The sequence below is a fragment of the Pleurodeles waltl genome, unplaced genomic scaffold, assembly GCF_031143425.1.
Source record: "Pleurodeles waltl isolate 20211129_DDA unplaced genomic scaffold, aPleWal1.hap1.20221129 scaffold_67, whole genome shotgun sequence".
NCBI lineage: Eukaryota > Metazoa > Chordata > Amphibia > Caudata > Salamandridae > Pleurodeles > Pleurodeles waltl.
The window spans coordinates 209,067-223,178 of NW_027150384.1; the positions used below are offsets into that span (position 1 = coordinate 209,067).

General features: G+C 44.2%; 4 non-coding genes across 4 annotated transcripts; all 4 read left to right on the forward strand.

Moving 5' to 3' along the window:
- Positions 1 to 4,122: 4,122 nt before the first annotated feature.
- TRNAY-GUA (transfer RNA tyrosine (anticodon GUA)) lies at positions 4,123 to 4,208 on the forward strand. Its single transcript is given in 2 exon segments — positions 4,123 to 4,159; positions 4,173 to 4,208. It is a non-coding gene; the product is annotated as a tRNA-Tyr (tRNA).
- A 363-nt stretch (positions 4,209 to 4,571) lies between these two features.
- Positions 4,572 to 4,643, forward strand: TRNAD-GUC (transfer RNA aspartic acid (anticodon GUC)). Its single transcript has one exon. It is a non-coding gene; the product is annotated as a tRNA-Asp (tRNA).
- Positions 4,644 to 11,254: 6,611 nt separating this feature from the next.
- TRNAY-GUA (transfer RNA tyrosine (anticodon GUA)) lies at positions 11,255 to 11,340 on the forward strand. The gene is given in 2 exon segments: positions 11,255 to 11,291; positions 11,305 to 11,340. It is a non-coding gene; the product is annotated as a tRNA-Tyr (tRNA).
- Positions 11,341 to 11,703: 363 nt separating this feature from the next.
- TRNAD-GUC (transfer RNA aspartic acid (anticodon GUC)) lies at positions 11,704 to 11,775 on the forward strand. Its single transcript has one exon. It is a non-coding gene; the product is annotated as a tRNA-Asp (tRNA).
- The last annotated feature ends 2,337 nt before the right edge of the window (positions 11,776 to 14,112 follow it).

Sequence of the window (14,112 nt, forward strand, 5' to 3'; positions counted from 1 at the left end):
CAGATGTTTCACAGCAATGGGTGTGACAGAGCATAACATGGCTGTGCCTTTATGCTTTCTTTGGTAGAAGAGAAGGACAGCATTTACCTTCATATATTGTGTGAAAAACTATACCCATGTAAATGTGATGCATTAAAAGACCACAACATTATGGTGCCTTTGTGAGTGATATTACACTTGTTAGATATAAACTGCTTTTATGAAATGTTAACCAGATGCATTTATACCTTGGTATCTTAACAAATGATATATTTTATAGTCACTCATCATTTACTGTGTTTAAGACAATTGCATTTGTAAAAACATAACTAAAATGTGCTTCCATTCCATTGTTCAAGCTGGAGTTAAGGTCTGCCAATTCCTATGTTTAATTTCAACATGAAACTTGCTTTGTTTGTGCGCTATTTTTCTTTCGTCTGCAGGTGATAGGTAAGGAAGAGAGAGTTGGGTTGCCAAGGACGAAACTTGGTAACAAGGAGCTACAAGAACGGCTCCCTTACTATATTCCTGGGCATGGATGTAATCCAAGGTGGAGCAGATGTGTTCAGAAGAGGATAAAAGTGAATTGGACATAATTCACAATGGTGTCTTGTTAGTAATTGTTTCTTTGGGTGTGATGTCAGCTACTGGAAGGCTCTGGGGTGATTAAAGTGTTGTTCAGTTAGGCAGAGATTCAGAATCTTTTTGCCCCCTTGACTAGAGTGGACTCTAAGGGAAAGATAACTCTCCTTGACTAAGTGGCAGTCGCGACTCACAGGGGTTACCAGAGGTGGGGTGGAGAGCGGGGTGTGGGGAGGCAAGGAGAATATTAACAATATTAAAAAGTTAAAAAACTAAAAACTTACCTGCTCCGTCGCACCGCTGCTCCTCCGTCAGCAGCAGGCTCCCAGCCTGCCCTGCGGCCAATCCTGACGCTGCTCAGAGAAGCGTTAGGATTGGCTGGGAGTGCCCAGCCACGGCGCTCCCAGACAGACTGGGAGCCTGTGCCTGCTCTCTCCAGCCCGGCAGCAGTGTGCCCCAGATGGCCGGCCAAACACACATGTGCACTGAGGGGAGTGCACAGTGCACTCCCCTCACTGCTCGTCACCCCCAATGCCCCACCCCTTTATAATTCTCAGTATAATGTACATGCGACATCAGCTCCCGCGAGTTTCTGTAGTGTAGTGGTTATCACGTTCGCTGCCCCCGTGAAAGGTCGCGGGTTTGAAACTGGGCGGAAACACTTTTAACACTTCCATCTACCTTGTTCTGCATTATTATTAATATCTATGACCACCTAACTTGTTCTGCATTATTAATATATATGACGAGCGATACTTCTGTGCTACAATTTTAATTGATATCATCCATATAGTAACATATTTCAAATAAACAAGATAAGCAACGCATAGATGATGTAAACTGTGCAAAAGATATTAGCTCGCTTGTAATTAGTACGGGACTGAAAATTTTAAAATAATACAAAACTAAAGAAATGAATGTTAAATTATTAAAACTACAGCAGGTTCTACCGAGATTCAAACTCAGATCGCTGGACTCAAAGTCCAGCGTGCTAACCATTACACCATGGAACCTTCCATTGACAAGCATGAGGTGCGTTAGTAGTGAAATGACAGTATCCTGTAGTGTGCACGTCTCCTTGTAAAAGTCCTGATGTTTTTCAGATGTCAGGTTATTAATGGCAAGGAACACAAGCATTGGCAAAGCCAATAGGTATCGCCTATGTGATAGCTACTGGTTTTGCCAGTGATTTAGCCATGCTGCAACATGGCTGAAAGTAAAGGAAAAAAGCTGTATATGACACAGCCAGCATTGATCACTTCATAGTGCTTTTTTTTACATTCATCCATGCTGCACTGAAGCCAGAGCTGCTGTACAATGTGGCTAAAAAAACATTCACAAAACCAATAGATCCCACATAGGCAAGATCTATTAGCTTTACCAAGGCTTGTTTGTCATCTGGAGCCATTGTGGTACTGCCATGAAAGAGCTGCCAACAATAGCCAGGCCCTGTTCATACTGCAATTCGGGTCATCATTCACACTGCTGTCAAGAAACCAGTAATGTTTGATAAAAACACAGCTGAGTGATTTGAGCTAAAAAAAAAGTGTTTGCTCCTTAAGTGCATTTTTCAGTCCGGGGGGGGGGGATTACATACATTGCAGTGTTGAACCAACGCTTCTGCATTTCTGGGATGCATATGTTACACTTGTACTGATCCTGTTTTGTGATGACATTTGTGGCATATCAACGTGCTAAATAAAAAGACATTTGCGCTGACTAACCAGGGCAAATACGTTCAAATGACGATGCCCAATTGCTGTAGCATCAGTGCAGGGTATGTAATGTAGCGCCTGGGGTCTAGCTTCTATGCCCCAACCATAATCTCCCTTCTGGTGATGCGTGTCACGAGCTACACTTTATGTGGAAGCGCGAGGGATGCCTGAAGAAGTCAAAGACACGCAGGCAGCCGTGGGACTGACACTGTGCTCGAGAGCGCCTAGCAGCAGAGTTTCTAGGTGCTTCCAGGGGTGAGATGATGGCTGTCAGGCCTTTGCTGGGAGCCAGGGGGGGACGAGGAGTTTTCACAACAGATGCTTGTCTCAAAAAGGTGGGGTGGGCTAGGGCAGAGTCAGTCATGGGCAGCCTCCAAGATGGCTCACTAGTAAAGTGCCCCCTGCTGGTACCTGAGCATGACTTACAGGTCACATTCTTAAATCCGAGCCGAGTGGGCTCAACGCTTTTCCCTCACAAGGTATATAAAGTGGCTGCTATGAATACTGGTTATTTACGGTGCTATGAAGGTGACATATGGAAATAGCACACACTTTAGAAATCAGGTCACTTTACTTTCCTTTTGTTGCACAAGAGCACAGAACCGGATGAGCAGCTCCTCACGTGCACTGTGGCTGGCCAGGGATGGACACTTTACAGAACCAGTGCTGAGCCTCTTAAGCAGAGCTGGATCTGTTCAAGTCTGTGCAAACCCTGGGCCTGCTCACAGCCTGGCAAGCTGCAGACAATGTTGGGTGCAGCCTTAAATGTGAAATCGTTCCAAGTTGCCACTGTTTGTAGTGAGTTTAACAGACACTGTCTCTGGCTTCCTTCCTGCACGAGGCCAGGTAGGAAGCAGTATCACTCCCCCCATCCTGTGTGTTAGAGAATGGTTTCCATTGCAGTGGGAGGCGGGGCCGTCCATGCCAGGTTTTCAAGGTGACCTCGGACGAGCTTAATATGTAACTGTTGTTCATTTCTGGCAATCATATATATATCTTGTGGATATCCTGCAAATCCGGCATGGATCCGACTCTACTGGACTTATGTTGGGCACCCTTGCACTAGAGCAAGGTTTTTTATGTAAAACTGGTAAGTGTTAATATTGTCATTGTTCACGCCTTCACCAATCACAGGGGGGGCAACATGCCTGCATCCTCACCGCACACTCCCTATCATTCTTACCCTGAGAGCCAAGCTTTCCAAAGTTTAAGAATCTACACAACTTTCAGCATTCCAGCTGAGTTCATTGGCCGACATACTTGTTGTGATGGTTTTGCCATTTTATTTCCTGAGCTGTACTTTTCTCAAGAAAGTTAGTTCCCATTATTTTTAATAAACCATTGAGAATGCTGAGAAATCACTTTGTGCGTCTGCGACAAGACACATTTATTTTTTTGAATTCTAAGTAAAGGTAATCAAGATGGAAAGACAATGGCTGTATGACTGACTTCAACAGAAAGCCCTCCCCCATGCTTGCTGCTGAAATATTCAGATATTAGAAAAGCACTGAAAATGTGCATTGCTAAAGCGGCATGTGTTTTCCAGAGTACGCAAATGAAGAGGAAAAGCACGCCTTGCCAATTAAAATGGCGAGTCACCCTTTGTAGTTATTGTGCGATGAGTTTCCAAAAAGTACTCAGGTGGTAGATGAAATGATGCTGATTGTAGGTTTGTGCTGTTGGAGAATGAGATAGGCATCTGAAAATAACCAGCATGCATCCTGAAGACACAGCTTGATATGTGACCTCGGTCTTTAAATGCCCAGCACACATACACATGATCACCATGGGCCCCACTGCTGGCAGGTACATATCCCGAAGGCTGCAGTCACATGATGCTTCCATCCCTTCGATAGCTCAGTTGGTAGAGCGGAGGACTGTAGTGGTGAAGCTGATATCCTTAGGTCGCTGGTTCAAATCCGGCTCGAAGGATTTTTTTTCGTATTTGCTCTTCATATTTCTTTTCACATTCTGAAATTAAAATACGCCATGTTTTGAAGCAAGGACGCTAGAGCTTGACAATTGTTTTTGTCTCCCCCATTTTTCTCAGATGGCACCAAGAAGTGAATTTAGCCAGAGCAGAAATGGACGGAGGTGCAGCCGCTGATCCCAGTGACCGTCAGAGAGAGAAAAGGAGGAGTCTGTGCAGAGGAAGCTGTAAATCAGTGATACAAAGAGAGCGGCTCTTTCCTTGCACAGATGGGGTCAACACTGACATTTCTGTGGGTGTAGCGCCCCCAGCAGGGGGACAGGTAGAACAATCAGTAGGAGGTCAGGTACCATGGAGTCATCAGTTCCTCGTTAGTATAGTGGTCAGTATCCCCGCCTGTCACGCGGGAGACCGGGGTTCAATTCCCCGACGGGGAGACTATGTTTATGACTTAACCATGTTTACACTTTAGAAATACATTTTGTTATTTGTTTCGTTTACAATCTCGACATTTTAGAAGTATTGCGATTTAATGTATATGAAGTGCACTGTATAATATGATCAGTGGCAGCATATAGAATTGTAATAAATACCAACACCGAGGCGCCTCTAGCAGAGCGCTGGAAGGCTTGGAAATCCAACAGAGAAAGCTTTCAACATGAAGGAATCAAGTTTTGGGAACACATTTGTACATTTTGATTTTAAGTTATGGACCACTTAGTCGACAGCGAATGTTTAATATTTACAGAAAAACAAAGTACTATGTGGTGAACAATTGGTACTGGCTGTTTTGCTTGATTATCAATTCCACGTAATCGCGTCATGGTTAATTTCAAATGTATTATAAGCTTCATCACTATTACTTTTTCTAGTTGCGCCTCTGATTTTCAACTAAAACTATATATCATCTATACAAACAATTAGAACCAAACTGTATCTTTTTTAATAACGAACGTACTTTTCTGAAATTGGAGTGAATGCAAGTTGTAGTAACGAAGAAACGTAGGCTTCCGGGTAGTGTATTGGTTATTCATGTTTTTAGGGTCGAGCCTGCGTTGCATGCGCTCGCGCATGCGTATCGCAGCGAGACGCTTTAGTGTTTAGAAAAGGGCTCGGAGCCCTGTCAACGTCACGTCAGTGTTTTTTATTGGTACGTGGGCTTGCCTAATAAAATCCGCTTGCTTTCATTAGTCGAAGGCACGCATAGGTCATGCCTTTTCCGGTGGCTCGCCCTCCTCCAGCGCAGCGACCAAGTACAGAAAACATGCGAGGCTCGCTGTTTTCCATCGGGCTCATGGACTTCTTTTTCTCTCATTCACGAGCGCGATCTCGCTTGGCAGAAGTCGAGCACTTTACATAATTAACTTCACTTTTTCGGGTTATGTACATAAATGCACTTTTGCCCGATAGGTGAAAAGTCGGGTTAGGAGTTTACAACGCGATCAGCTGTAACATGAGCAAACGCGAGACCCATTGCATTGCAAATGCTTGTTTTAATAGTTTGTGTCTCCGTCAAGTATTCTCCATCTATTTAATGTAAATCTATTTAATGTGCAGTATCTCTTTCTTCGTGGTCTCCATGAATGCAGTGTGTCTTCCATGTCTGGTGTTTTATTCTGGCTTTTTGTATATCTTGGTCAGTCGGCGAAAGCGTAGGTTTAAGCCTGTGTGGTGATGTCTGGTCCACACTGCTGTAAAGAGAGCAGCGACCCCCGGCGAGGCTTCTTTCAGACTAAGGGGGGAGGTGATGAGAGACCTGGACACCTGTAAAGATACCTGTGAGCTCTCCAAAACAACAGAGCCCCTCCATGGGCTCTTGGCTAGGACGTTAGACTGAAGCTCTAAAGATCCCAGGTTTCCACAGTGACTTTTTGTTTGATATCCATTACCTTCAGTGCTGAGTAGTCAAACTTTAAACCCTCTCAAACTTGGTAAAATAAAACATTACTTTAACAACATCAATCTATTTCCCTCCACATTCCAGCTTCTTTCTTTCTTCACCCCTCATTTCTTTCTGAGCCCCCTTCAGTCCGTCTTTATTTTCTTTATTGGAACAAGTTTCTCAAAGCCCTACTCAGTGTGAGTCTCAGAACTGAGAGAATACTATCACAGGCTGTAAGTTCACTGCTAAGAGGAAAGTTTTACTCCTTGTATGAAGGTCCGAAAGAGTGGAGTGCAACTTTCCACAAACTACTATTTAAATACAATCTCCCGGACCTTCCGTAACCTGAGTCTAGACAGAAATATTTAGAATTCTTCTCTGAAAAAGTGGCAACCCTCCTGCAGGGCTTGAAAGCAGACAATACTCATCATTAGAATCCACAGCCAGCAACACTAGAAAACTGCCACTCATGACCAAGTTAGCAGCAAGTTGGGCCACGGGGATGCTCTCTATGCTTGAAACATCAGATAACTCACTAGAAAACTACCTGGAAGTTGGCACCCAGACTCATCCTCAACCTCCCGCTCTGAATTCACATCTCACCATACCTCAGAGAGCTCCACTGTCTCCCGAAACAGAAATGAACTAATTTCAAACACCTTACATACACATTCAAGGCACAACACAACGTAGGCCCCACCTACTTGACCAGTTGCTTCTCTTTCCACAACCACCAAGAGACTTCCATCTACTCAGGGCTCCTACTCACACACATCCCATACATACAGAGAACCAGATCAGGAGGATGGGTGTTCTGTTGCATCACTCCTAAAGCATGGAATGGACTCCCATTTCACACAAGAGCATTTTATTCTCTTCTTCAATTCTGCAAGAAGTTGAAGACCTGCGTTTTTAATAAACCAACCTACCTTAGACAGGGCTACACACACACACGCCTGCTCAGCGCCAGGAAACCCTTGCAGGTGATTGCGTGCCTTACAAATACCCATTACGTTACAGATGCACCCCCAGGGCTCCACCAGATGTTTCACAGCAATGGGTGTGACAGAGCATAACATGGCTGTGCCTTTATGCTTTCTTTGGTAGAAGAGAAGGACAGCATTTACCTTCATATATTGTGTGAAAAACTATACCCATGTAAATGTGATGCATTAAAAGACCACAACATTATGGTGCCTTTGTGAGTGATATTACACTTGTTAGATATAAACTGCTTTTATGAAATGTTAACCAGATGCATTTATACCTTGGTATCTTAACAAATGATATATTTTATAGTCACTCATCATTTACTGTGTTTAAGACAATTGCATTTGTAAAAACATAACTAAAATGTGCTTCCATTCCATTGTTCAAGCTGGAGTTAAGGTCTGCCAATTCCTATGTTTAATTTCAACATGAAACTTGCTTTGTTTGTGCGCTATTTTTCTTTCGTCTGCAGGTGATAGGTAAGGAAGAGAGAGTTGGGTTGCCAAGGACGAAACTTGGTAACAAGGAGCTACAAGAACGGCTCCCTTACTATATTCCTGGGCATGGATGTAATCCAAGGTGGAGCAGATGTGTTCAGAAGAGGATAAAAGTGAATTGGACATAATTCACAATGGTGTCTTGTTAGTAATTGTTTCTTTGGGTGTGATGTCAGCTACTGGAAGGCTCTGGGGTGATTAAAGTGTTGTTCAGTTAGGCAGAGATTCAGAATCTTTTTGCCCCCTTGACTAGAGTGAACTCTAAGGGAAAGATAACTCTCCTTGACTAAGTGGCAGTCGCGACTCACAGGGGTTACCAGAGGTGGGGTGGAGAGCGGGGTGTGGGGAGGCAAGGAGAATATTAACAATATTAAAAAGTTAAAAAACTAAAAACTTACCTGCTCCGTCGCACCGCTGCTCCTCCGTCAGCAGCAGGCTCCCAGCCTGCCCTGCGGCCAATCCTGACGCTGCTCAGAGAAGCGTTAGGATTGGCTGGGAGTGCCCAGCCACGGTGCTCCCAGACAGACTGGGAGCCTGTGCCTGCTCTCTCCAGCCCGGCAGCAGTGTGCCCCAGATGGCCGGCCAAACACACATGTGCACTGAGGGGAGTGCACAGTGCACTCCCCTCACTGCTCGTCACCCCCAATGCCCCACCCCTTTATAATTCTCAGTATAATGTACATGCGACATCAGCTCCCGCGAGTTTCTGTAGTGTAGTGGTTATCACGTTCGCTGCCCCCGTGAAAGGTCGCGGGTTTGAAACTGGGCGGAAACACTTTTAACACTTCCATCTACCTTGTTCTGCATTATTATTAATATCTATGACCACCTAACTTGTTCTGCATTATTAATATATATGACGAGCGATACTTCTGTGCTACAATTTTAATTGATATCATCCATATAGTAACATATTTCAAATAAACAAGATAAGCAACGCATAGATGATGTAAACTGTGCAAAAGATATTAGCTCGCTTGTAATTAGTACGGGACTGAAAATTTTAAAATAATACAAAACTAAAGAAATGAATGTTAAATTATTAAAACTACAGCAGGTTCTACCGAGATTCAAACTCAGATCGCTGGACTCAAAGTCCAGAGTGCTAACCATTACACCATGGAACCTTCCATTGACAAGCATGAGGTGCGTTAGTAGTGAAATGACAGTATCCTGTAGTGTGCACGTCTCCTTGTAAAAGTCCTGATGTTTTTCAGATGTCAGGTTATTAATGGCAAGGAACACAAGCATTGGCAAAGCCAATAGGTATCGCCTATGTGATAGCTACTGGTTTTGCCAGTGATTTAGCCATGCTGCAACATGGCTGAAAGTAAAGGAAAAAAGCTGTATATGACACAGCCAGCATTGATCACTTCATAGTGCTTTTTTTTACATTCATCCATGCTGCACTGAAGCCAGAGCTGCTGTACAATGTGGCTAAAAAAACATTCACAAAACCAATAGATCCCACATAGGCAAGATCTATTAGCTTTACCAAGGCTTGTTTGTCATCTGGAGCCATTGTGGTACTGCCATGAAAGAGCTGCCAACAATAGCCAGGCCCTGTTCAGACTGCAATTCGGGTCATCATTCACACTGCTGTCAAGAAACCAGTAATGTTTTATAAAAACACAGCTGAGTGATTTGAGCTAAAAAAAAAGTGTTTGCTCCTTAAGTGCATTTTTCAGTCCGGGGGGGGGGGGGGATTACATACATTGCAGTGTTGAACCAACGCTTCTGCATTTCTGGGATGCATATGTTACACTTGTACTGATCCTGTTTTGTGATGACATTTGTGGCATATCAACGTGCTAAATAAAAAGACATTTGCGCTGACTAACCAGGGCAAATACGTTCAAATGACGATGCCCAATTGCTGTAGCATCAGTGCAGGGTATGTAATGTAGCGCCTGGGGTCTAGCTTCTATGCCCCAACCATAATCTCCCTTCTGGTGATGCGTGTCACGAGCTACACTTTATGTGGAAGCGCGAGGGATGCCTGAAGAAGTCAAAGACACGCAGGCAGCCGTGGGACTGACACTGTGCTCGAGAGCGCCTAGCAGCAGAGTTTCTAGGTGCTTCCAGGGGTGAGATGATGGCTGTCAGGCCTTTGCTGGGAGCCAGGGGGGGACGAGGAGTTTTCACAACAGATGCTTGTCTCAAAAAGGTGGGGTGGGCTAGGGCAGAGTCAGTCATGGGCAGCCTCCAAGATGGCTCACTAGTAAAGTGCCCCCTGCTGGTACCTGAGCATGACTTACAGGTCACATTCTTAAATCCGAGCCGAGTGGGCTCAACGCTTTTCCCTCACAAGGTATATAAAGTGGCTGCTATGAATACTGGTTATTTACGGTGCTATGAAGGTGACATATGGAAATAGCAAACACTTTAGAAATCAGGTCACTTTACTTTCCTTTTGTTGCACAAGAGCACAGAACCGGATGAGCAGCTCCTCACGTGCACTGTGGCTGGCCAGGGATGGACACTTTACAGAACCAGTGCTGAGCCTCTTAAGCAGAGCTGGATCTGTTCAAGTCTGTGCAAACCCTGGGCCTGCTCACAGCCTGGCAAGCTGCAGACAATGTTGGGTGCAGCCTTAAATGTGAAATCGTTCCAAGTTGCCACTGTTTGTAGTGAGTTTAACAGACACTGTCTCTGGCTTCCTTCCTGCACGAGGCCAGGTAGGAAGCAGTATCACTCCCCCCATCCTGTGTGTTAGAGAATGGTTTCCATTGCAGTGGGAGGCGGGGCCGTCCATGCCAGGTTTTCAAGGTGACCTCGGACGAGCTTAATATGTAACTGTTGTTCATTTCTGGCAATCATATATATATCTTGTGGATATCCTGCAAATCCGGCATGGATCCGACTCTACTGGACTTATGTTGGGCACCCTTGCACTAGAGCAAGGTTTTTTATGTAAAACTGGTAAGTGTTAATATTGTCATTGTTCACGCCTTCACCAATCACAGGGGGGGGCAACATGCCTGCATCCTCACCGCACACTCCCTATCATTCTTACACTGAGCGCCAAGCTTTCCAAAGTTTAAGAATCTACACAACTTTCAGCATTCCAGCTGAGTTCATTGGCCGACATACTTGTTGTGATGGTTTTGCCATTTTATTTCCTGAGCTGTACTTTTCTCAAGAAAGTTAGTTCCCATTATTTTTAATAAACCATTGAGAATGCTGAGAAATCACTTTGTGCGTCTGCGACAAGACACATTTATTTTTTTGAATTCTAAGTAAAGGTAATCAAGATGGAAAGACAATGGCTGTATGACTGACTTCAACAGAAAGCCCTCCCCCATGCTTGCTGCTGAAATATTCAGATATTAGAAAAGCACTGAAAATGTGCATTGCTAAAGCGGCATGTGTTTTCCAGAGTACGCAAATGAAGAGGAAAAGCACGCCTTGCCGATTAAAATGCAGAGTCACCCTTTGTAGTTATTCTGCGATGAGTTTCCAAAAAGTACTCAGGTGGTAGATGAAATGATGCTGATTGTAGGTTTGTGCTGTTGGAGAATGAGATAGGCATCTGAAAATAAACAGCATGCATCCTGAAGACACAGCTTGATATGTGACCTCGGTCTTTAAATGCCCAGCACACATACACATGATCACCATGGGCCCCACTGCTGGCAGGTACATAACCTGAAGGCTGCAGTCACATGATGCTTCCGTCCCTTCGATAGCTCAGTTGGTAGAGCGGAGGACTGTAGTGGTGAAGCTGATATCCTTAGGTCGCTGGTTCAAATCCGGCTCGAAGGATTTTTTTTCGTATTTGCTCTTCATATTTCTTTTCACATTCTGAAATTAAAATACGCCATGTTTTGAAGCAACGACGCTAGAGCTTGACAATTGTTTTTGTCTCCCCCATTTTTCTCAGATGGCACCAAGAAGTGAATTTAGCCAGAGCAGAAATGGACGGAGGTGCAGCCGCTGATCCCAGTGACTGTCAGAGAGAGAAAAGGAGGAGTCTGTGCAGAGGAAGCTGTAAATCAGTGATACAAAGAGAGCGGCTCTTTCCTTGCACAGATGGGGTCAACACTGACATTTCTGTGGGTGCAGCGCCCCCAGCAGGGGGACAGGTAGAACAATCAGTAGGAGGTCAGGTACCAGGGAGTCATCAGTTCCTCGTTAGTATAGTGGTCAGTATCCCCGCCTGTCACGCGGGAGACCGGGGTTCAATTCCCCGACGGGGAGACTATGTTTATGACTTAACCATGTTTACACTTTAGAAATACATTTTTTTATTTGTTTCGTTTACAATCTCGACATTTTAGAAGTATTGCGATTTAATGTATATGAAGTGCACTGTATAATATGATCAGTGGCAGCATATAGAATTGTAATAAATACCAACACCGAGGCGCCTCTAGCAGAGCGCTGGAAGGCTTGGAAATCCAACAGAGAAAGCTTTCAACATGAAGGAATCAAGTTTTGGGGACACATTTGTACATTTTGATTTTAAGTTATGGACCACTTAGTCGACAGCGAATGTTTAATATTTACAGAAAAACAAAGTACTATGTGGTGAACAATTGGTACTGGCTGTTTTGCTTGATTATCAATTCCACGTAATCGCGTCATGGTTAATTTCAAATGTATTATAAGCTTCATCACTATTACTTTTTCTAGTTGCGCCTCTGATTTTCAACTAAAACTATATATCATCTATACAAACAATTAGAACCAAACTGTATCTTTTTTAATAACGAACGTACTTTTCTGAAATTGGAGTGAATGCAAGTTGTAGTAACGAAGAAACGTAGGCTTCCGGGTAGTGTATTGGTTATTCATGTTTGTAGGGTCGAGCCTGCGTTGCATGCGCTCGCGCATGCGTATCGCAGCGAGACGCTTTAGTGTTTAGAAAAGGGCTCGGAGCCCTGTCAACGTCACGTCAGTGTTTTTTATTGGTACGTGGGCTTGCCTAATAAAATCCGCTTGCTTTCATTAGTCGAAGGCACGCATAGGTCATGCCTTTTCCGGTGGCTCGCCCTCCTCCAGCGCAGCGACCAAGTACAGAAAACATGCGAGGCTCGCTGTTTTCCATCGGGCTCATGGACTTCTTTTTCTCTCATTCACGAGCGCGATCTCGCTTGGCAGAAGTCGAGCACTTTACATAATTAACTTCACTTTTTCGGGTTATGTACATAAATGCACTTTTGCCCGATAGGTGAAAAGTCGGGTTAGGAGTTTACAACGCGATCAGCTGTAACATGAGCAAACGCGAGACCCGTTGCATTGCAAATGCTTGTTTTAATAGTTTGTGTCTCCGTCAAGTATTCTCCATCTATTTAATGTAAATCTATTTAATGTGCAGTATCTCTTTCTTCGTGGTCTCCATGAATGCAGTGTGTCTTCCATGTCTGGTGTTTTATTCTGGCTTTTTGTATATCTTGGTCAGTCGGCGAAAGCGTAGGTTTAAGCCTGTGTGGTGATGTCTGGTCCACACTGCTGTAAAGAGAGCAGCGACCCCCGGCGAGGCTTCTTTCAGACTAAGGGGGGAGGTGATGAGAGACCTGGACACCTGTAAAGATACCTGTGAGCTCTCCAAAACAACAGAGCCCCTCCATGGGCTCTTGGCTAGGACGTTAGACTGAAGCTCTAAAGATCCCAGGTTTCCACAGTGACTTTTTGTTTGATATCCATTACCTTCAGTGCTGAGTAGTCAAACTTTAAACCCTCTCAAACTTGGTAAAATAAAACATTACTTTAACAACATCAATCTATTTCCCTCCACATTCCAGCTTCTTTCTTTCTTCACCCCTCATTTCTTTCTGAGCCCCCTTCAGTCCGTCTTTATTTTCTTTATTGGAACAAGTTTCTCAAAGCCCTACTCAGTGTGAGTCTCAGAACTGAGAGAATACTATCACAGGCTGTAAGTTCACTGCTAAGAGGAAAGTTTTACTCCTTGTATGAAGGTCCGAAAGAGTGGAGTGCAACTTTCCACAAACTACTATTTAAATACAATCTCCCGGACCTTCCGTAACCTGAGTCTAGACAGAAATATTTAGAATTCTTCTCTGAAAAAGTGGCAACCCTCCTGCAGGGCTTGAAAGCAGACAATACTCATCATTAGAATCCACAGCCAGCAACACTAGAAAACTGCCACTCATGACCAAGTTAGCAGCAAGTTGGGCCACGGGGATGCTCTCTATGCTTGAAACATCAGATAACTCACTAGAAAACTACCTGGAAGTTGGCACCCAGACTCATCCTCAACCTCCCGCTCTGAATTCACATCTCACCATACCTCAGAGAGCTCCACTGTCTCCCGAAACAGAAATGAACTAATTTCAAACACCTTACATACACATTCAAGGCACAACACAACGTAGGCCCCACCTACTTGACCAGTTGCTTCTCTTTCCACAACCACCAAGAGACTTCCATCTACTCAGGGCTCCTACTCACACACATCCCATACATACAGAGAACCAGATCAGGAGGATGGGTGTTCTGTTGCATCACTCCTAAAGCATGGAATGGACTCCCATTTCACACAAGAGCATTTTATTCTCTTCTTCAATTCTGCAA